Source organism: Saccopteryx bilineata, chromosome 3 (assembly GCF_036850765.1).
Source record: "Saccopteryx bilineata isolate mSacBil1 chromosome 3, mSacBil1_pri_phased_curated, whole genome shotgun sequence".
In the NCBI taxonomy this organism is placed as follows: Eukaryota; Metazoa; Chordata; class Mammalia; order Chiroptera; family Emballonuridae; genus Saccopteryx; species Saccopteryx bilineata.
Genome location: NC_089492.1, coordinates 307,852,605 through 307,876,118, shown reverse-complemented (window position 1 = coordinate 307,876,118; position 23,514 = coordinate 307,852,605). Strand labels below are relative to the sequence as shown.

The window sequence follows — 23,514 nt, the reverse complement described above, 5'->3', positions numbered from 1 at the left end:
GTTTAAGCCAATGGCTATGGGCCAAACCTGTACTGAATGTGAGCAGTGAGTTTATGCCTCTCCTCTAGAGGGCAGCACTGACTCTAGACCCAAAATGTAAAAACAGAATCCAAGTAAAGTTTAGCTCCTGAAGGACCAACTCCCCTGCTCGCCGAGGACTCACATCTCTCAGAGGTCAGAGTAGGGACCCAAGTGTGTTTGTTTCTCACAGGAAAGGGTCTCCTGTGAGATGCATCCCAGAACATAAAATGCTGACAACACCGTGTTCAGCAGAGGGCAGACTTCACCGTGGTTTACATCCAGGATTTGAATGAATCAGATCTCTGTTGAGAAGTTCAACTAAAGAAATAGCCTTCGGAATAGTCACAGGGATGTAAAGTGTAGCACAGGGAACAGAGACAATACTACTGTAATAACTGTGCATGGTGTCCGGCGGGCACTGGAAATGTAAGGGGCTCACTGTGTAAAGTATGTGACTGTCTAACCACCATGCTGTATGCCTGACACTAATATAAAGTCACACTGACTATGAACAGGAATTGCAAAATAAAATTTAAATTAGAAAAAGGGCACCTTTCAGCATGTAGGATTGCTGCTTGGTGCCTCAGTGCATTAATCTGGTCAGGAACCCCCAATCAGGTTCCCACAGGGACAGGGCAGGTGGGGCAGAGGAGTGGAGTAGGCCTGCAGTGAAGAGAATGATGAGGGTGGGTGTAGGGAGAAACAGCTCCAAGGTTTATACATCCAAAATAGCCTAGAAATTTCATGTCATGAATTTCACCTCCAGAAATAATTTTATTATTAGTTTACTAGCTGTACCCAGGTTCATGTTGCTGTGGCTCAGTCTGGTTAAATGGAACAGAAAGAAAAGAGAAAGCGCACATTTCTAATATGTTTAATTTCACAATGCTTGTGGGTATACAATATTTTTTGTTGTTCTATTGTCTGTGCAGATATACAGATTGTCTGGTTTGTCAACTCTAGAACTCGCAACATATAATTGTCCACGTGAGAAGCAATCCGTGTCTGATCTAAACCACACAATTTGAAAGATTGGCCCTGAACTTTGTTGATGGTGATTGCAAATGCCAATCGAATTGGGAATTGTAATCTCTAAAATTGAAGTGGCATATCCATTGGAATCATAGGAATGCGAGGAATGAGGACATCTTCACCTTTGAAAGGTGCTGTTAAGATTGTTGCTTCTACGACATTGCTCATTAATTTTTTACTGCAAGCCGTGTGCCATTGCAAAGCTTTGGCTGGTTGATATTTTGCAACATGATAATTGGCACACCGATTTTCAATTGCAGTACATGCGGTGGCATCCCTGGTAGATTGAGTGAATTCAAAAATTTTGTTGGATAATTAACTGCTTCATCTGCTTCCACAACAGTGTCAATGGACTTGTATGTGACTACCTCGCTTTGAATGTTAGACTAAATAATATTGTGAAGTTTGTAGATGTCTTGGCTGCAAGAATAGGTCGTTCACTCAGCCAATCATGATTCTTTTAATTGGTTTGAATACTTTTTCAACCAATTCTTCTTTTGACTAAATTGCAGAAGTTATGAGACAATGAAATGCATCCTGAGGTCAGATCAACCAGCACCTTTCCGTTCCCAATCTCCAGCAATTGATGTGAGAATATCTCAGCTGATCAATCGTTTTGCAGGTGGACACACATATTTGTAGTTAATTTTAACATCTTTACATGTCACCACAAAGTAGAGTATTTCAGGCAAGCATTTATTTCATTCACTGGTGTCGATTGAGAAATTACAGATAATGTTTGCCTGAAATCTCTTGCATGCAATATTAATGCATTTCCAAATGATCTGATGTTTCCATGCAAATCTTGCAATGATAGATCAAGAGCCTCGAGTGATATTTTGTGCGCCATTGTGCATTCATCCCAAACAATAAGTTTGCATTTCTGCATTACTTTTCCCATGCTGATGCTTTGGAAATGTTGCACGTGAGAGTTTCAATGAATTGCATGTTCAATGGCAATTTCAAAGTGGACTGAGCAGTTCTTAGACCTGGTAGAAATGTTGCAGCTATTCCAGATGACTCAAAAGCTACGGCTATGTCATTTTGGGATAGAAACACGTGCGTATTCGAATGCAATGGTGTTCAAAATTTCAAAGCAATTGGTGAAGAACTTTTGGAGATTTAAGATTTTGAACAAACAAACATTTACATTTTTATTTATATAGATTTGAAACACACATACACATACACACACACACACACACACACACCCTCTGTGAGATGAATACTTAACGTTTATTGAATGTGAAAATTGCAGTGTCTTCTCCCAGCTCATTAGTGTAGGTGCATGAGCACGGGCCCTGTGCTCTGAGAGGGGTCAGCCTGGCCTCTCCTCTGCCCCTGAGGCCCGTCTTCCTAGTACAGGTTGTGGGGAATCTCCTTCCCTGCCCTCTGTCTGTACTTGTGATTGGAGCTGGAAAGTTTCTCTCCTCTTCCCATAGAGACTGCTGCTCACTGCTGACAGACAGGATGGAGTATGGGCTCAGTGGCGTGGGGCTGTCTTGGGGCCACATCTGCCACCTCCAGCTTGGGAGATGCCTCCAGTGTCAGGTGGTGTGAAGGCCACTGGGGACCAGGACAGAGGACTGGATGGGGTTGACTCAATCACCAATGTCCAGTGATGTAATTAATCATGAGTATGTAATGAAACCTCCATAAAAGCCCAGGAGGAGAGGGTTCAGAGAGTTTCTGGGCTGGGGAACACAGATAGGTGCTGGGAGAGAGGTGACCTCAGAGAGGCCATGGAAGCCCCAGCCCCTTACTCCACACCTGCCCTCTCACCTCTTCCATCTGGCTGTCCCTGAGCCACATTCCTTTATAATAGACCAGTGATGTAGGAAGTGACCTGCTCTCTGAGTTCTGTGAGCCGCTCTGGGAAATGCACACATCCAAAGGGAGGAGGTCTCGGGAACCTCTGATTTATAGGCGGCTGGCCAGAGCGCAGGGGACACCTGGACTTGAGACGGACATCTGACATGGGGTTGGTGGGGGGGCCGGTTAAGAACTGCGCCCTTACCTGTGGACTCTGATGATCTATCTCCAGGTAGGTTGTGTCAGAACTGACTTGAATTGCTTGGTTCAAACTCCTCACCTCATCCACAGTGGAACTGGCCTCAGAATACTGAAGATAGTTTACATCTTTTTCTTGTACTGAATCTCTAAAATCGAGTATTTTGCCATTATAACTTATCGTTTGTACCCTTACAGCCCACATCCTACAGCCACCCGTCATGTGGTCACCTGCAGGGGAGGGGGCTCCCACGTGGGACAGGACCGCTCTAGGACAGAAGAGTGGGGGGTGGAGTTGCTGGGAGTGGGGTAGCCATCCTCACTTTAGTGGACGAGGCCAGTTTTCTCTGAAGCACTGGTACCAGTTTGCATGTCAACAACCACTGCCCACACTCTCCTAACACTGGGTTTTCTCAGACACGTTCATGTTTGTCCGCTTGGAGCTGGTGTAATAGGACCTTATTGTGGTTTTAACAGGCACCTTTCTGGTTGCTAATGACATGGAGCTGACTTTCACGTGTTCACCAGCTGGTTGTTGCTATTTTAATGAGGTTCCTGCTCAAGTGAGACCATATCTCTTTATTTCCTTTTGTATGTATTTGTGGAAATTCTTCCTGTCTTCTGGAGATTGATACTCTGATGCTTGTGTGTGGTGTAAAGTTCTTCTCTCACTTGATGGCTGATAACTGAGCACTACCTGTGGCATCTTTTATGAAGAGTCCTTAATTTTCACACAGTCTAAATTTTCAGTGTTTCTCTTTATAAGTACTGTCATGTATGTTTTGTTCAGGAATCCTTCTCTACTTTAAGTTCATGGAGAGGTCCTGCTGTAATATCTTCTAACAGCCCTATTGTCTTGTATCTCAAAAACAAAAAAAATATCTTCAATCCCCCTGCACTTGATTTTAGTGCATCGTAGGAGCTGGGCTGCAGTCTCATGCAACTGCTTGGAGATCTCTAGCCGCTCACACAAATTATTGAAAAGGCTTTTGTTTTTTGTCACTTGTCTGCCTTACCCACTCTTCAGTGCATGACCTTTCTTGTGGCTTAAGTCCATGGTATTTCTAAGTGCCCTACTCTGTCCTAGTGGTTTAGTGGTCGCACCCTGTATCAATACAACACCATTTAGTTTTCTATAATATTTTAATATGTCTTGAAGTTTTACAGAGCCAGTCCTCATATGTTCTTCTTCATAATTGCCTAGGGTGCATATAGAAAAATTTACTTCAATATAAATTTTACCATAGAGGTAACAAGTTCCCCAAAAGTCAACTGGAAGGCCCTGGCCGGTTGGCTCAGTGGTAGAGCATCGGCCTGGCATGCAGAAGTCCCTGGTTCGATTCCCGGCCAGGGCACACAGGAGAAGCGCCCATCTGCTTCTCCACCCCTCCCCCTCTCCTTCCTCTCTGTCTCTCTCTTCCCCTCCCACAGCTAAGGCTCCATTGGAGCAAAGATTGCCCGGGCACTGGGGATGGCTCTGTGGCCTCTGCCTCAGGCGCTGGAGTGGCTCTGGTTGCAACATAGCGACACCCAGGATGGGCAGAGCATCACCCCCTGGTGGGCAGAGCGTCGCCCCTGGTGGGCGTGCCAGGTGGATCCCGGTCGGGCGCATGAGGGAGTCTGTCTGACTGCCTCTCCCCATTTCCAGCTTCAGAAAAAAAAAAAATACAAAAAAAAAAAAAAGTCAACTGGAAGACAGGGTGACATATTATTCAATTCTGTAGATTAGGCCCTGGCCAGTTGGCTCAGCTGTAGAGTGTTGGCCCTGCGTGTGGAATTCCCTGGTTCAATTCCTGGTCAAGGCACACAGGAGAAGTGACCACATGCTTCCCCCCCTCCTCCTCCCTCTCTCCTACCCTACCACAGCCATGGTTATAATGGTTTGAGCAATGTTGGCCCCAGGCACTGAGGATGGCTTTGTGGCCTCACCTCAGGCACTGGAATAGCCCTGTTGCCAAGCAACAGAGCAGTGTCCCAGACAGGCAGAGCATCGCCTGGTAGGGGGTTTGCCAGGTGGATCTCTGTTGGGTTGCATGTGGGAGCCTATCTCTGCCTCCCACTTGAAAAAAACAATTCTGTAGATTAATGTGGGTGGAATAAACTTTTACACAATATTGTTTTTATATCCATGAACATTTTACATTTATTTACATCTTTATAGTCTTTCTAAAGAGATTTATAATTTCCTCCATTGAAGAAGTACATATTACCTTTTTGTTATATACACATTGAAATAGATGTATTCCAAGTGTATCATAATTTTGATGCTATTGTCAAGGGTTTCTTTTATAACATCCTTTTTTTATTTTCTTGATGTCTGTAAACAACTTTCTCCCTGAAGCCCAGCAAAGATGGTCAGGGCCCATGTGCCACAGCGTTTCTATGGCAGCCTCCTGAGCCAGGGCCTGACGACGGTGAGATCGGCACCAAATGTGACACAGCGACGTCATACCATCGTATTTTTGTGTATTACTGTGGTATAGGAATGCTTTTGATTTTTGTAATTTGATTTTGTCCCTAGCAACCTTGCTAACTCTCTTATTATTTCCCTAAACATATTTGTGCTTACTGTTGGAATTTTCTATATATGCAATAATTTATGAAGTAAGATAGCCTTTTTTCCTTTCAATTTTTATAGTGTTTACTTGCTGTTATTGCCTTTCTACTGATGTGGGGTTTTTTGTTGTTATTTATTTTATTTTTTTACAGTGACAGAGAGAGAGTCAGAGAGAGGGATAGATAGGGACAGACAGATAGGAACGGAGAGAGATGAGAAGCATCAATCATTAGTTTTTCGTTGCGACACCTTAGTTTTGCATTGATTGCTTCTTCATATGTGCCTTGACCGTGGTTCTGCTGCAGATGGAGTGACTCCTTGCTCGAGCTAGAGACCTTGGGTCCAAGCTGGTGAGCTTTGCTCAAACTAGATAAGCCTGCACTCAAGCTGGCAACCGCAGGGTCTCAAACCTGGGTCTTCCGCATCCCAATTTGATGCTCTATCCACTGCGCCATGCCCGGTCAGGCGGTTATTGCCTTTCTAGACAAGGATTTTACTGCATTAGGTATAATGTACGTTGAAGACACCCCCTTACGTCGTTAGGGAAATTCTTCTGTATTCTTAGTTGGCTGAAAGTTTTATCATGAAAGCAATTAAAATTACTCAAACACTCAATTATTTCATCTCTTGTAGCCTTGAGATTTAATCAGTCAAGGGCCAATCAGGAACATGGAAATATTTCACTGTGTATTTCAGCAGCAGGGATTTAATGTAAGAAATTTGTTAGGCTGATGTTGGAACAGAAAGGGCACAGACAGGGAACTCTGCCTAAAAAGTTAGACCACTCTGATCTAATCCTGGTGATCTAAACCAGCAGCCTGAGTGGGTTTTCTTATTATTTTACTTTTTAGTATATATGTGTATTATTGAGATATAATTGATATATAATATTATGCTATTTTCAAGTGTCCAAATTAATGATTCAATATACGCACATATTGCCAAGTGCTCACCACAATGTCTTAACCTCTACCACCACAGTTACACAGTTGTTTTTTTTGTGATAAAAACTTTTAGCAATTTTCTCTCTTAGCTTTATACTCTCTTAGCAATTTTCAAATATACAACACAGTGATATTACCTGTATTATTGTAGCTAATAGTATGACTACTCACTATTATTAAGTACAGTCATCATGTTGTACATTACATGCTCATAATTTAATTACTTTATAACTGGAAGTCTGTACCTTTGGTCATCCTCACCCACTGTGCCTACCCTTCCACCCTCTGCCTCTGGCAACCACTAATCTGTTCTCTGTATGTATGAATTGAATTTTTAAAAGTGTTTTCACATTTAAGTGAGATGGTATGCTATTTGTCTTTCTCTGCTTAGTTTACTTCACTTAGCGCAGTGCCCTCAGGACCCATCCATGCTGTCATAAATGGCAGGATGTCCTCTATTTAATGGCAGAATAGTATTCCATTGTACGTGTAACACATTTTCTTCTCTCATTCACTTACCAACTGACTCTGGGGTTGCTTCCACCTCTTGGATACTGTAAATACTGTCTCTATGAACATAGGGGTGCATATGTCTTTTCAAGTATTTCATTTATTAAAAATAAATGTCTGAGAGTGGAATTGCTGGATCATATGGCAGCTGTAGTTTTTATTTTTGAGAAACTGCCCTGCTGATCTATGTAGTGGCTGCCCCATTTTACATTCCTAGTTACATTAAAAGGGTTCCCTTTCTGAACATTCTTGCCGATGCTTATTACTTCTGTCTCTTTTATAATCCAGCTTGAGATTTGCTAGACTGCTCAGTGATGTGAGTTGTGGGGGCACAACCATGGAAGTCCTGCTGTCTTTAGCCCTTTGCTTGCACAAGACAGTCTTCTCTGCAATAGGTGAGGGGTCTGGGGTAAGTGGGGGGTAGAGCTGGTACCTCTGTTCACTTGGATCCCACATCAGGGCAGGCTCAGGTTTTGTAGAGACTGATATTTATACAAATGTTGAGATCAGTCCTTCAAAAAAAAATAACTAAAAAGTGTCACACATGCTTTTTTTCTCTTGAATTTTTATAAGAGTTTATTTAAGCCCAACTGATGAAATAAGTTATGGAAGATGATCTGAGGTGCTCCTGAGCATAACAGTTCTGCAATTGTTCTTATATATTTGAAATTAGGAGGACATATTAGGAAGATTGAGAAAGTATGGGGGAGTTGAGTTGTAGAATAGTTAGCAAGATTATGTGCTCTCTTGATGGTTAACACCTCACTCTTGAAATTTCAAAAGCATGTTAACCTATATGGACAAGAACAGTGGGCAGGTCTACCTTAATAGCTTTTATTTATTTATTTATATTTATTTATTTATTTATTTATTTATTTATTTATTACAGAGACAGAGAGTGAGTCAGAGAGAGGGATAGACAGGGACAGACAGACAGGAACGGAGAGAGATGAGAAGCATCAATTATTAGTTTTTCATTGCGCATTGCAACACCTTAGTTGTTCATTGATTGCTTTCTCATTTGTGCCTTGACTGCAGGCCTTCAGCAGACCGAGTAACCCCTTGCTGGAGCCAGCGACCTTGGGTTCAAGCTGGCGGGCTTTTCCTCAAACCAGATGAGCCTGCACTCAAGCTGGTGACCTCGGGGTCTCGAACCTGGGTCCTCTGCATCCCAGTCAGACGCTCCATCTACTGCACCACCACCTGGTCAGGCAATAGCTTTCATTAAAGAAGATATAGGACTGGGTTGTAGCTACTACCCTATTTTAAGGTACCAATAAGCTACAAAATTAATATTAATATTTTAGGAAGCTTAAAGAACATTTTTATTAATTTGGGCTAGGCGTACAGAGAGATTTTGTTAATGTGATTTTGTTGGTCAAATAAGTTTGTAAATATGATATATATGTTTGCTTGCTAATAGTTTGAATTGTGTGTGGGGGACAGACTATAATCAGGCAGGGTCGTTTTAGCCTGAGGCTTAGTTTTAAGACTAAGCTTTTCCCCACACCCTTGACTGTTGCATGATGTGGGTGGTGCACTCTTATGAGGAATCCCATTATGCCTCAATAAGTGACTTTGTATCAGAGACTTCATTATTTGTAGATTGGCTTAAAGGTTTAGATTTCTATACTATAAGTGGGGCAGACTGCGAGCTTACTCTCTCTTGGTTCCTGAGATTAGCATTAGAGAGGCTAAGTCCATCAAAGCCATTGGCCTATAAGAAGGGCTGTTGGAGTAGGCAAGAGCACATTGCCCTGCTGTCCAAAACCTGGCTTGACTAAAATGTCCTTGGTGCATATCTGCAACTGAATGGAGACAGCTGCCCGATGCAGCAGGGCCTCTACTGGAGCTGGACTCCCCCATCGAGGTCTCTCATTCAAAATCCGGAGTACTGTCCATAAGCAGTGTGTCCATTCAGTAAGGGAGCCAACATCACCCTCCTGTCTCAGTCCCTGCTTTAAGGGTCCATTATACCGCTCAATGATACCAGCAGCCTGGGGGTGGTAGGGAACATGGCACTTCCAGTGTACCTCCAGCTCTTGAGCCCATTGCCTCACCGTTGAAACAGTGAAGTGGGTACCATTGTCACTTTCAAGGACAAGCAGTTGCCCATATGCAGCACTCAGATGGTCCAGAGCCTGTATGACTTTGGTCAGGGTTATGGGTAGGGTAAGCATCAAACAGACCAGTGGCAGTATTTACACATGTGACTGCATACTGGTACCCTTCTGACTTTGGTAAGGGTCCAATGATGTCTATCTGCCATTTGGCAGTAGAACATGACCCCTCTAGATATGTCCAGGTGACACCAGTAGTCTCCAAGGGGGCTCCTTGGAACATACTGCACATTGCTCACAGGCTGCAAGTACCTCTGCATAGGACACAGGCAAGTTCCAAGCCTTAACTGTAGCCCACATAGTTTTCTGTCCCGCATGGAACAGGTGCTGGTGCAGTCTCCAACCATTGCACATTTGCCAACGTATCTGCCTCATCATTCCCAGGATGGGCTAGAGGGGCTTGCCCGTGACATGATATACTGTCACCTGCTTCTGGTGTCCTATTTCCCTTAAGTCCTGCCACATGGCCTGACCCCATAGTGGATGGTGCATTACCATTCACTGGTTAATGTGCCAAGTAGCAATCCAAAGAGTCAGTCCATGATAGACAGCTGAGCTGTCAGTACAGATCACCAGAGGTAAAGGTTCATTATGGGCAACTAGCCAAACATCTCTTAATTCTGCCCATTGGCTGCTTTGGCCTGTACCTGTGTCTGTTCAAATAGTCTCAGTGGCCGGATGGAAGGCGATAGCTATCCATTTGGCAGGTTGGCCCCTGCTGGAACCATCAGTATACCAGGCATCCTCGGGGATGGGCACCCGCCCCTCCTGGTAGGGACTGACTTCTGGTTCTGCCTCCTGAGCCCTAGCCGCACCTGACCCTACGTTCGTATAGGTGACTGGACCCAAGACTTCCTGCAGTTCTGCCCTCAATGAGCTGGTGCTAAGAGCACAGCGTTGTTGCTAATAGGCACCCCACTTGGCCAGGGTGGACATTTGGGTCATACCACTATGTGGTTTGGTCGCCCAATCTCTCACCCATTTTGCAATAGAGTATGTTGTCTTGAGTGTTACTGTTGTTGTGGTTGTAATACTCTCAGTGGCCAGGAGGGCAGCATACACAGCAGCTGCCAGCTGCTTCTCCACTAATGAGTAACGAACTTCAGCACTTTTCCACAATTGGGAACAAAACCTAATGGGTTGCCCTAAGCACCCTGTCTGTTTGGACAAGCCCGATCCAAACCCCTCCGAGGTTACATGAACATCCAGCTCACAGGGCCTGACAGGATCAAACTCATTCAAGGCCTGTGCCCCATGACAGCTTTCTTAGCTGCTTCTAATGAATCTTGCGCCTGCTCAGTCCAATCCCAACAAACCGTCTTCCAAATAAGGTTGTACAAGGGGCATAGTAACTGAGCCAAATGGGGTATAAATGCTTTCCAATACCCCAACAACCCTAAGAATTCCTGTAACTGGGGTATGCTTGAATCTTATCTACAACTGCATCAGGGATAACTTTTGTCTTACCCGACCAGACAACTCCCAAGAATTTAACAGATAACCCAGGTCCTTGTAATTTGTTCTCGTTGACTGCCCAGCCACATGCTTTCAAATAAGATAGCAGGGTAGGGACTGCTTGCTCCAATTCTGGAAGAGAATCACTAGTTAGCATAATATCATCATAATGGTACATGCGGACTACCTCTGGCTGTTTCCATTTAACCAGGTCAGCAGCCACCAGCCCTTGACACAAGGTGGGGCTATGGAAATAGCCCTGGGGTAACACTTTAAAGGTCCATTGTCTCCCTTCTCAACTGAAGGCAAATTGGTCTTGACTCTCTGCAGCTATATCAATAGAGAAAAAAGCATTGGCCAAGTCCGCCACAAAGTGATATGTCCTCAACTCATGGCTTAGCCGATCTATCATGTTAGCAATCAAGGGAACAGCAGCGTGCAAAGAGGGAACAACTTTATTAAGTTCTTTGTAATCTACTGTGATTTTCCAGATTCTGTCTGGTTTGTGCACAGGCCATACCAGGGAGTTATTAAGACTGTGTGCTGGCCGGATGCTCCCCACCTTTTCTAGTTCAAGGATTGTTACTGTGACATCTTCATAACCACCTGGCAGGCGGTACTGCTTGGTGTTAGTCACACACCGAGGGATGGGTAATTGCAAAGGGGAATGTGATGCGTGTCCCCATAACACTGCCTTTACAACCCCGATCTGCAGCCGGAACTCCCTCGCTATAGTTTCCAACCACAGTCCTTGCAAGACATCTACCCCAAAAATATATTCAGGAATAGGACATACATACACTTTTATGGCTTAGGAGGCAGTCTTCCTATCCCCAATGGAATAGTTATTGGCTTCACTTGAACAGTTTGGCCCCCATAACCATCTATGGCCACTGGGGTCCCAGCAAACTGCTCTGGGTTCCAGTAGAGGAGGGAGCATTCTGCACCTGTATCCACCAAGGTCTGCACTTATTGTACATTGGAAGGGCACCAGTGGATAGCCAGTTCCATGTGTGGCCTCCGGTCCCTGCCCATCTCAGTTAGACGGGTCCCTCGGCCCTTTTTCTACTCAAACTGGTACAATGGGTCTTGGGAGTTCTCCTCTCCCTCAGCTGTCTCTATCATATAATCTTATAACCAAGCTTGCCCAAGCTGCAAAAGTTTTATTGGTAGCTGCTGGGGCCTTTCATCTCAGTGGCTGGAACTTCTGTTCTGGTTTAAGCTGCCGCCAAAGCTCCAAAAAAATTTTATTAGACTGGCCATCCAATTTTCCCTTGTCTGCGCCAGCCGCAATCGAATCTACCCACATCTGCGTTCGGGTAACCTTTATAGGCCCATTTTCCTAGTTAGTTGGGGGGCAAGTTAGGCAGCAGTCCTCACTGCTTTCTGATCCTGAGTGGCCTACAGCGCTCCCAAATCTGCTACCATCTGTGTAACTGCATTGATGGGCTGCCCCACATAGGGGCCCAAGATAGCCACAAGTGACCCAAAAATAGCTGACGAGGCACTAGCAAGGATAAATTCCCTCATTTTTGCTGTAAACACATCCTTGTCTGGCCCATGGGACCCAGGGTTGAAAACAGCATTCTTCATACCTAATTACTAAAGAACCTTTTAGTAAAGGTCTCCACTGTAGCACTGCCACCGACTCATTGTCCCTGGCAATTCTCCAGCATTCTGCCAGACCATACGAATGCTGGCCATCACCTATTTTAATAGGGTAAGGTCTCCTGTGTGGCCATGGCAGTTCTGAAGATGCTGCCTCAGGGAGGAGTGTGTGGTAATGGCAGGCAATTTCTCCATCTCTGTTGCGGAGAGCCTTGTGCAATCCACCCCTATGTCCCATAATTGTAGTAACCAGGCTACCAGGGATTCAGTAGGTTTCTGCCTAAATTGTGCCCCAACTCCAACAGCTCTGCCTGGGTACAGGGCCGGACCACAGAGTGTTCCATTACCTGGGCAGGAGGCTGTGGCCCCTGAGGGACTCTTCGCTGCTGGGTTTTTACCTTCTTGGCGACCACTGGTTGGGCTCAGTGTGTGTATGGTAACTTCAGCCTGAGCCTTCTCATCCTCAGAAGAGGAGTTGCAAGTGCCTGCTTCCGCTGACTCAAAGCCAATCCACCCGCTCAGATGCTGCTGTTCCTTTGGTGACTATTTAGGCTCCTGTGGCTGTTGACTTGGTTATAAAGTACCGTACCCCAGATTCTGAAAGGCACTGCACCTCACTTCATCAAGTCCGCATGAATTTTGAAGAATTTTATTGGAGGAAATTTGTTAAATATGCTGGCTGCATATGGCTGACACAGGGCATAGCAGTCCCAAATCATGCGTGCTGAGTATATTTCAGGGGCTGGTTATTGATAGATATATGAATTTACCAGAACTCCAACTGCCCTTTTGTTGTCCCACCTGGCTGCCTGACCTCACCCTTACTTACTGGATAATCACCCCTGAGGCAGAAGAGTTCCAGGAAGCTGATCAGTCACCCACAGGAGAAGAGTTCCAGGAAGCCAAAACCGTAAAATCGTAAAAGGAAACATAACCAAAACTTTTGACTCAATACCCCCTCAGCCTCTCCCAAACCCTATCAAATTCACCCCTAGTCTGTAACCAGTGCTCTTCTCCCCAGAGAAGTGCCCGGCAGGGTTCCTTTCTTCCTTTCAATAAAGCCTGTTACTCTGGTCTTTTCGGACTCTCATGGATTCCAACATTTGGTGCTGAAACCCGGGACGGGGTACTGGTTGCCTGGACGCTCCCCCTTTGCTGTTCAAAAAAAGCCTGGATAAGCAATTGTAGCTCAATTGGCTGGCAGTCTAACCCTGTCCTGAACCCCTGCTGGTCCAGAAAGGTAAAAAGTTTCTCCCTTCCCCTTCCCCGGTTGGCCTCCAAATTTCTCTCTAAAAACACTCCTTTCTGGTCAGATTGTTTTGACTTTGGACCCCATATCTATGAGTGGTCTGCCTCTACTCCTTTACTGGACTTCTACAAAAGTCTAGGCGTGCCTAGCCAGGCCCCTCTCCTATGTCCTGGGATCTCAGCCTTTGGGTGATGACCTCTTGTCTGAGACTCTCTTTCTACAGAAATTTTCTCCTCTCGGAACTGTGACTGAAGGTGGGGACGCCCCCTTCTCTCACCAGTCTCCTCTACTGTGGTCTCCTCTCAGTCCAAACCATCCAGCCAGGCTCCCCTTGGAACATGGGCTCCTCCCAATCTCAGGCCTCAGAGACTACTTCTCTAACCTGTTGGGACTCCTCTACTCCTTCAGGATTCCTCTACTCCTTCGGGACTCGCTCTACTCCTTTGGGACTCGCTCTACTCGCTGAGGTTCACAGTTTGGGAAGTTTCTACTCCAAGCAGACTGCCTCTACAGACTTCCTTGAAAGTCTAGGCACCTAGCCAAATTGCTTTCTACTACCATTACAATACCCTATTTTGACAACTTTTGCCACCAAATGGGGAGGACATCAGAGATTCCTTACATGCAGGTTTTTCTTCTCCCTTTGCTCCTGTCCTTAATCTCTATACCACTTGTTCTACACACAGGCCGTTTTTTGGCCAAAGAAACCTCACCTAAAACCTCTGCTCCTAATATTTCCTTCTCCACAGACTCCCAACTCTCTCTCTCTCCTGCCTGACAACTGGGGGCACCCCTTTCTCGGGACTTCTCTCTGGTCCCTCTGCAGACCTCTTCCTTGGTTCTCTTCCCTCCGAGAGCCCCCTTTTCTCCCTTCACAAAATCTATTTCTCGTTCAATTGCAAATACCAATCTCTCTTTCTGCTCCCCTGCTGGCCAGGGGCCCTCACTTCTCCACTGTGTTCTTCATCCCCTCCCCCCTCCTTAGAAGCTGTGGCTTCAGCTGTATTTTACCCATCCTCCCATGCCACTAACTTCGGCTACAGCTATGCCCTTCTCCCCTTCGTCCTCTCCCCTCTCTTCAGAGCTATAAATCTTATTGACTCCTCTGACCACATGGTGCCACCACCAATACTTCAAATTCCTCCTCCTTCTCCTCCTCTTCCTCCTGCAAATTCTGACCCTCCTTCTTTCCATCCAGCTATTCACACTGTCATTTGTCTGTTTTCTCTCTTCCTCCCCTCTATGCTGGCAACTTCCTGTTGTCTCAAAAAACTCATAAAAGCAGAATTATATATTAAGCTATGTGAGTAAGTAATCTGTCTTGTCTCTTTGTCAGAAAATATCTCTAATATAATTTAAATTGAAACAAGTAAAGCATGCTCATTTAAATTCCTTCATTCATAATATATATAAAGTCTTTGTTTAATGTGTAACTGTGTCTGTTTCTAAGGCCTTAGACCAATAATTACCCACCTCTTAAATCAAGGCTTACTCATCCCCATGGACTCTCCCTGCAATATCCCCATCCTTCCTGTTTGAAAAACCTTCAGGGGCTTATCGCCTCATACAAGATTTATGCCTAATAAATGAGGCAATAGTTCCCCTCTATCCAGTAGTCCCTAATCTCTAAAATTACTGTCAAAATTCCCTCAAGCACCGCTCACTTATAGTCCTAGACCTCAAGAATGCCTTCTTTACCATTCCTCTACACCCTGACTCTTGCTTTCTGTTTGCATTCACCTGGACTGACCCAAACACTAATGCAGCCCAGCAACTTACATGGACTGTCTTATCCCAGGGAATCAAAAACAGCCCACAACTTTTTGGGCAGGAACTAGCTAAGGATTTAGCAGCATGCAATCTCAAAACTAGTACTCTCTTACAATATGTAGATGACCTACTCCTCTGCAGCCCCTCCCTGCCTGCCTCAAGGAGACACACCGCCACCCTTCTTAACTTCCTTACTGTGAAGGGATATCGTGTCTTCTCTGCTAAGGCTCAACTTTACTCTTAATCTGTAGTCTATCTGGGCATCACCTTAACCCCCACCACCTGAGGTCTCATCCTAGATTGAACTCAGGCCCTCCGCAGTCTCCAACAATCTACTACCACAAATCAAATCCTTTCATTCCTTGGTCTAATAGGCTTCTTTAAACACCTGATTCCCAATTTTGCTCTCTTAGTCAAGCACCTAAGTGAGATCTTCTGAGCATAGCTTTTAAGGTGTATAATGGCCAAGGAAGTAACAGAATAGGCAAATAAAGCCCAGAGGAAGTCAGGAAATACCAGCTTTTGGCATACGCTCTTAAAGGCTCCAGTGCCCTAAAGCTTCATAGGATTCCATTAGGGCCCTGCCCCAGAGTGGAAAGAAAAGTCATTGACCTGAAGCCTGCCAGGCTTCCCGGCCCCACCAGTTGACACACCTTTGCTGTGGAAAGAGGGACATGAGATGGTAAGCTGCCCTCCTTGCTCCATGGAGGAAGGATTCAGTCTCTTCCAGCCCTGCTCCAGCTACCTGTGACCTGACCTTGCCCAGCATGCTGGGAATTACCACAGACGGCCCAAGGACATTGTTCAGGGGCCTAAGGTATTTCTTCCAAGTAGCAGATAAACTGATATAATTTCTTGTAAACACAAGGACCATCTACTACGCCTTGCCTGAATAGTTAAAATTTTTTTATCCCTTAAAGATCTCTAGTGTGGGTACTGACAGTCTGAATTTTTTGCTTTATTTAATGTATAGTATCTCCTTTATTCCTCTTGTCTCAATGCCCCATTCCTATTGTAGGCTGGGACTTGCTGCTAATTCCAGCTAGAAGCAGTGGTTACTAGGACTTAAACTCTAATAACAAAGTATAGAAATGTAACCACCCTTTCACTAAGTACTTGCTGGATTTATAGGTTACTGAGCAAACTGTTCAAAGACTGTCCAAGGGTCACAATAGAGCAACGCCCCGAATGGGCAGAGCATCACTCCTTGGTGGGTGTGCCAGGTGGATCCCGATCGGGCTCATGCAGGAGTCTGTCTGACTGCCTCCCCATTTCCAGCTTTAGAAAAATACAAAAAAAAAAAAAAAAAAAGAGAAAAAAAAGACTGTTTAAGAGACACTTCCAATATTACATCACCCAAGGACTGACTTTCACGTGGACAGGTCCACACACTGTGATCCTGACAACTCCCACTGCTGCTAAAGTAGAAAAATGGCATGCCTTACTCCAACCAGCTTCTGGTTTGTGGTTAAAGTTGAAGGTTTATTTCCTGCAGGCTCAAATGAGAGAAATCTCCTGGATTACCTACAATCAAATGCTTTTACAACCCCTACTCCAATTACCCCAAGGGGGGGTTCATGAAGGAGGCCCCCAATAGGGATAACAGCAGGAAGTAGCTCCAGAAGATGGCTGGTCCGAGACAAACCTCCTTCCTGCCCCCATACCCTTTCCTTCCTCCCACGTCTTTTCCTTTTTATCATACCACAGAGTTGAGAAATGATAGAGATATGAATTTACCAGAACTCCGATTATCCTTTTGTTGTCCCACCTGGCTTCCCAACCTCACCCTTACTTACTGGATAATCACCCCTGAGGCAGAAGAGTTTCAGGGAGCTGAAATTGTAAAACCATAAAGGGGAACATACCAGAACTTTTGACTCAATACCCCCTCAGGTTCTCCCAAACCCTATAAAATTCACCCCTAGTTTGTAACCAGTGCTCTTCTCCCAGGAGAAGTGCCCAGCAGGGTTCCTTTGTTTCATTCAATAAAGCCTGTTACTCTGGTCTTTTTGGACTCCCATGGATTCCAACAGTTATATTCCCTTTGACCACATGTAAGGCCAGGAGCCGCCATCATGGCCATTCACATGCAGGTTTGCATTGGATTTGGACAGTCGGTAAAGAAACAACGGAGCCACAAACTGGTGGGCCATAGTCTTTAATCCTAGCTTGCACCTGGCGGGCAAGTAAAAACATACACTGGGCTCCAAAACCCACTCACATTCAGTGCTCACAAAGCTACTGACTTAATCCAAGTTTCCTAGAATCAAAGGTTTCTAGCTCACCAGACTTATTCACCTCTGTTCCCCATCTTTTCCCTTCTCCCTGCACAAACTCTGCACTAACTGGCTTCTTACTCAACACTTATCCATCCTGGCTGCCTCTTCTGGCCTCTTCTATGTGGCCTTTCTCTGCTCTCTCTTCTAATCATAATCTCAGGAACCAAGAGCAAGCTCCTATTCTGCCCCTATTTTATAGTGTAGAAATCCAAACCTTTAATCCAATATACAAAATAGTGTCGGGAGCTGATCAACAACTGCTGGCTGACAAGGTCACAGCAGGAGAAGACCCACAACTGCTGGCTGACAAGGTCACAGCAGAGAAGACCAATGGCTGCGGGTTGACGAAGTCACCCAAAGGAGAGACACGATACTTCCCACTTTGACTTTTTGAATTAATCTGGCATTATATCCCCCCTTTTCTGGGTGTGTGCTATTATTTAGGGCACAGGGATAATAGTACTGTGCTTTCCCTGTAGATTCGTAGTGATTTCTTTGGAAATGAGACAGAGGGTGTGAGTTCCACAGAAAAGCCTGTAAGCCCCTTGAACTGGGCTCATAGACATAAGAGGCTGGCTATGATATCCCTTGTAAAGGGTTAAGTTTGTAGGAGAATTCCTTCTTAATCATGTTAGAAAGAATAAATTGTGACTTGTAAATGGGTAGGAGGCAGTGGCTGTGCACAGAGCACCTTTCGGCCTTCACTTAATTCAACATTTTTCCTCCCTAGCCTTTTCATGTGATAGAGTAGAGAAACATTCCTTTCTTCTTGCTTATTTGATCTGCAGATAGTGGTACACTCTGAGAAGAATAGAGTTAGAACTTAACTAGTGTTTAAATATAATAAATAAGTAATATTTGACTAGACAATAGTATCTTAGGTAAGGTATAGTAGAATGGCCCATTGTGTGGCCTAGGATGAGAGCGCAGTCAGCAAGAAAAGAATGTTTTACTAAGAGAATTGTCTTTTGACTAAAGGCAATTGCTAGGCTTTCTCAATGAGATGTTCTCATGAGATTTATATACTTTCCAAAATTCTTTGATAATGAGAGAAATGTAGGGGAATCCATAGAAATAATAACAGTTAATGTCTTATGTTGCTACTAGGCTATCTTGCAAGTGCACTCTGTATATCTTTGGGTGAAAGCTATTCTTAATGTTATGTCAATTTCTTTATAGGCAAGCCTTTTAGAATCTTGTGAGAAAAAGTAGGACACTGCATAAACTCAAAGCCATTTACCTGAGCAAGCGGTGGTCCATTGTTAGTCCTTAATGATTTCGTCTGCTAATCTCTCTCTGCCCCTTAACTCACAACAGCAGTAAAGTTAGTTAACTATTAGTACTAATACCTTAAAAGCTTTTACCGATGTTGTTATCGCTATTCAAGTTATTTTGTATTTTGAATGATTTGCTACCTGGTTTGTGATTTATAAATATAAATTAACTGTTATCTGGAAACATGTATACATAGTGAAACAAAAGCAATAATTAACACCATATAATTGTAACTCAGTGTGTGTATAAAAAGGGACCTATACTAGCATTTGAGAGAGATGCCTGGCAGTAAATGCTAACCAGAAAATAAAGAGAAAGAAAAGAATTTGGCTCTCTCGCTCGATTTTGCCAACGCTGTCTCCTCCTGTGGGACCCCTGGATCCCCCCAGGGCTGGACCCCAGCAAAATAGGGAAGTCTTTAATACAAAGTCACTTCTCTGAGGCATGATTAGATTGTACTACCCCACATCAAAAAGGGTGGGAAAGGCTTAATCCCAAAACCAAGCCCCAGGCTACAAGGATTCTCAACACACATTAATATCACCTGGGAAATGGCTTCCACGTGGGCAGCATCATCTTTTACAAAGTGAGCATAATACATTTTATCTGCCCAACACCACATAAATCAGGGGTCGGGAACCTATGGCTCGCAAGCCAGATATGGCTCCTTTGATGGCTGCATCTGGCTCACAGACAAATCTTTAATAAAAAAAAACAACATTAAAAATATAAAACATTCTCATGAATCACAATCCGTTCTTTTCCTACCCCTTATGTTCATGGTTGCGGGTGACTGGAGCCAATCATAGCTGTCCTCCAAGACAACACCAAATTTTTATTCAATGATGTGTAATGTACACAGGTTGTTGTATGGCTCTCATGAAATTACATTTTAAAATATGTGGTGTTTATGGCTCTCTCAGCCCAAAAGTTTCCCGACTCCTGACGTACAAGTTCGGGGGCATGACAGCATGACACAATCATTAACAAGATAATAACATTTAATAAGATTTACATTACATTAACAAGATTAACATTTGTCTAGGGAATTTACAAGAAACATGAAAACTTTCAAGGTAATACAATCAAAGTCATTCACAAATACCTTTAGTATCTATCTCTCTTCCTGTGCCCAGAGGTACACATTAATCTCAGATTCTAGGAAGGGAGGGAGAGCTAGGATCATTGTAGGATGGTACGTTAAATCTTGTCTCTTATTGCAAGGGAAAGGGAGTTCTTCCGATACCCTAAATCTCTTCAGAGAACTTAAAACCAAATGATTCTTATAAGTCAGGGAACCTCCACATTCCTTTTCCTCCATTTTCCAAAGAAAAGACAGGAAAGCCTGACCTTTTCTCCCAGAATATTAATATTAATATGCAGCTTTTTGGTATCTTACAACAGCTTTTGGCCAGAAGCTGAAACTCGAGCTCTTGAATTCATAGTTGTTTCTCTAACAACTGCCGGTGCAAACATTCAGCTTCCAGGGCAAATTGCAACTCGGAACCAGTAATTCCTTTTCCAGTGCTCGCTCCAATTCCAGCCTTTTCTGACATTCGATTTGCAATTCATACTGAAGCTTTCAACCTCAGGCAGCTTCTTGCACAGAACTCCTAGTTTCCTCTTGAGTAAAAAACACGCAACCCTGGCCAGATGGCTTGGTTGGTTAAAGTGGCCTCCCAATAGGCAAAGGTTGCTGGTTCAGCCCCTGGTCAGGGTACATACAGACGCATATCGATGGTTCTGTCTCTCCCTCCCTCTTCCCCTTTTTCTCTCTCTAAAAATCAATAAATAAATATAAATTAAAAAAAACAACAACAAAAAACACACAGCCCATGGCCACTAAAAGGACAGCCATGGGGAGCCAGAATAGCAACCAGCCTTCTACCCCACCCCTCAAGGGTGGCGGCCCCATACTGATCTCTGAATCCTGCTGCAAATGACGCCAGTTGTAAGGACAGGAGCCGCTATCATGGCCATTCACTTGCAGGTTCCCACTGGATTCAGGCAGACGGTAAAAAAGTGGCAGAGTTGGAGTATGGTGGGTGTTGGTCAAATATGTTTTTAAATATAATATATCTGTTTGCTCGCTTATAGTTTGTATTGAGTGTGGGGGACAGGCTGTAAGCAGGCCAGGTTATTATAGCCTAAGGCTTAGTTTTAGGATGAAGCTTTTCCCCACACCCTTGACTGATTGCATGATGTGGGGTGGTACACTCTCATAAGGAATCCCATTATGCCTCAGATAAGTGACTTTATATCAGAGACTTCCTTGTTTGTGTATTGGATTAAAGGTTTTTGGTTTCTACACTATAAAGTGGGGCATACTGGAAGCTTGCTATCTCAGTTCCTGCTATCACCATTGCAGGGGTCTCCCTCATCCCTTGCCCTTCATGGGAAAAGCTGGTTTTCTGCTTTTCCCTTGTATTCTCTTGTGACTTGCCTGTCTTGGTGAGACACCAATAAACAGAATGGTCCACCATCATCCGACTCCGCCAATTCTTTACTGTCTGCCCGAATCCAATGGGAACCTGCATGTGAATAGCCATGATGGCAGCTCCTGGTCTTACAGTGGGCCAAGCCTAAACTCAACCAGCTCTGCAAACAAAACACCTAAACACACAGACATAATGAGAAGACAGAGAAGTGCAATCCAAATGAAACCACAAGTAAAAAACCCAGGAAATGAACTGAGTCATTGCTAGATTCAAGGAGTACTGACATGCTGGGGCTGCCAAGAGTGTACAAGTTCCCTGTGATGCTGAGAACAAAGAGTTCAGCAACATCCTGCATGGAGTCAGAGACCCTTATCAGAAGTTTATGTTTGAAATTCTTCACTGAGTAATACCCCCCCCGTAACTGCGCACGACCTCCCTAGCCAATAGCTAACAGCCACATCAGCTTCTGTATGATGCTTGCTCATCCTAGATAGCCACCCTATAAAAAGGAGCCATTTTAGAAGCTCGGAGCTGCAGTCCCTGCGCAGGTTTGGGGGCTGTAGTCCCTGCGCAGGTTTGGGGGGCTGCAGTGCTCCAGTCTCTTCGGAGGCGTGGGTTGCCTGCAGTCCCTGTGCAGGTTTGGGGGGCTGCAGTGCTCTTTTGCGTGGGTTGCCTGCAGTCCCTGCGCAGGTTTGGGGGGCTGCAGTGTTCCCCTGTGAGGGTTACCTGCATCCCTGTGCAAGTTTGGGGGGCTGCAGTGCTCCAGTCTCTTCGGAGGCGTGGGTTGCCTGCAGTCCCTGCGCAGGTTTGGGGGGCTGCAGTGTTCCCCTGTGTGGGTTACCTGCATCCCTGTGCAGGTTTGGGGGGCTGCAGTGCTCCAGTCTCTTCAGAGGCATGGGTTGCCTGCAGTCCCTGCGCAGGTTTGGGGGGCTGCAGTGCTCCAGTCTCTTTGGAGGCGTGGGTTGCCTGCAGTCCCTGTGCAGGTTTGGGGTGCTGAAGTGCTCCAGTCTCTTCGGAGGCATGGGTTGCCTGCAGTCCCTGCGCAGGTTTGGGGGGCTGCAGTGCTCCAGTCTCTTTGGAGGCGTGGGTTGCCTGCAGTCCCTGCGCAGGTTTGGGGGGCTGCAGTGCTCCAGTCTCTTTGGAGGCGTGGGTTGCCTGCAGTCCCTGCGCAGGTTTGGGGGGCTGCAGTGTTCCCCTGTGTGGGTTACCTGCAGTCCCTGCGCAGGTTTGGGAGGCTGCAATGCTCCCTTGCATGGGTTGCCTGCAGTCCCTGTGCAGGTCTGCAATAAAACTTATAAAATTCACTTTGTGTCTGCTGCGGCCTATCTCGCCAGGATATAACAGTCATATGGAAATAACCAAACTTCCGGATGCAGAGTTCAAAATAATAATTGTAAGGATGCATAGGAATCTTAGAACAACAATGGATGGTCATTACAAACACCTAAATAAAGAAATAGAAAGTATAAAAAAGGATATTGAAATATTAAAAAAGAATCAGTTGGAGATGACAAATACAATATCAGAAATGAAGACCACAATGGAAGGAATTAAAAACAGGATGGATGGAGCTGAGGATCAAATCAGCGAGTTGGAGGACAACTGGATTGAAGGCATGAAAGCAGAGGAGAAAAAAGAAGAGAATCAAAAAGTCTGAGGAAACTCTTAGAGAGCTCTGTGACAACATGAAGAGAAATAACATCCGCATCATAGGGGTTCCTGAAGAAGAAGAGAAAGAACAAGGGATAGAGACTTTGTTCAATCATATCATAGCTGAAAACTTCCCTGAATTAATGCAGGAGAAATTCTCACAAGTCCAAGAAGTACAGAGAATTCCATCAAAGAGAAACCTACACCAAGACACATCATAATTAAAATACCAAAGCTAAGTGATAAAGAGAAAATATTAAAAGCTGCTAGAGAAAAAAAGGCTATCACCTACAAAGAAGCCCCATAAGGATGACATCCAACTTCTCAACAGAAACACTTGAGGCCAGAAGGGAATGGCAAGAAACATTCAAAGTAATGCAGAACAAGAACCTACAACCAAGACTACTTTATCCAGCAAGGCTATCATTTAAAATTGAAGGAGAAATAAAAAACTTCCCAGACAAAAAAAAAAAAACAAAAAACAAACCTCAAGGAATTCATTACAACTAAACCAATGCTGCAGGAAATGTTAAGGGGCCTGTTGCAAACAGATCAAACAGGGAAAAGAATATAGCAAAAGAGGAACACAGCTTTAA

At 44.7% G+C, this 23,514-nt stretch overlaps 1 protein-coding gene and 1 non-coding gene across 1 annotated transcript; one reads left to right on the top strand and one right to left on the bottom strand.

Annotated features, from left to right (window-relative positions):
• Window positions 1–23,514, top strand: part of LOC136332101 (sialic acid-binding Ig-like lectin 5) — a 192,424-nt gene that overhangs the window by 118,633 nt on the left and 50,277 nt on the right.
• On the bottom strand, window positions 5,375–5,509 carry LOC136332852 (small nucleolar RNA SNORA5). Its single transcript, XR_010730980.1, has one exon. It is a non-coding gene; the product is annotated as a small nucleolar RNA SNORA5 (small nucleolar RNA).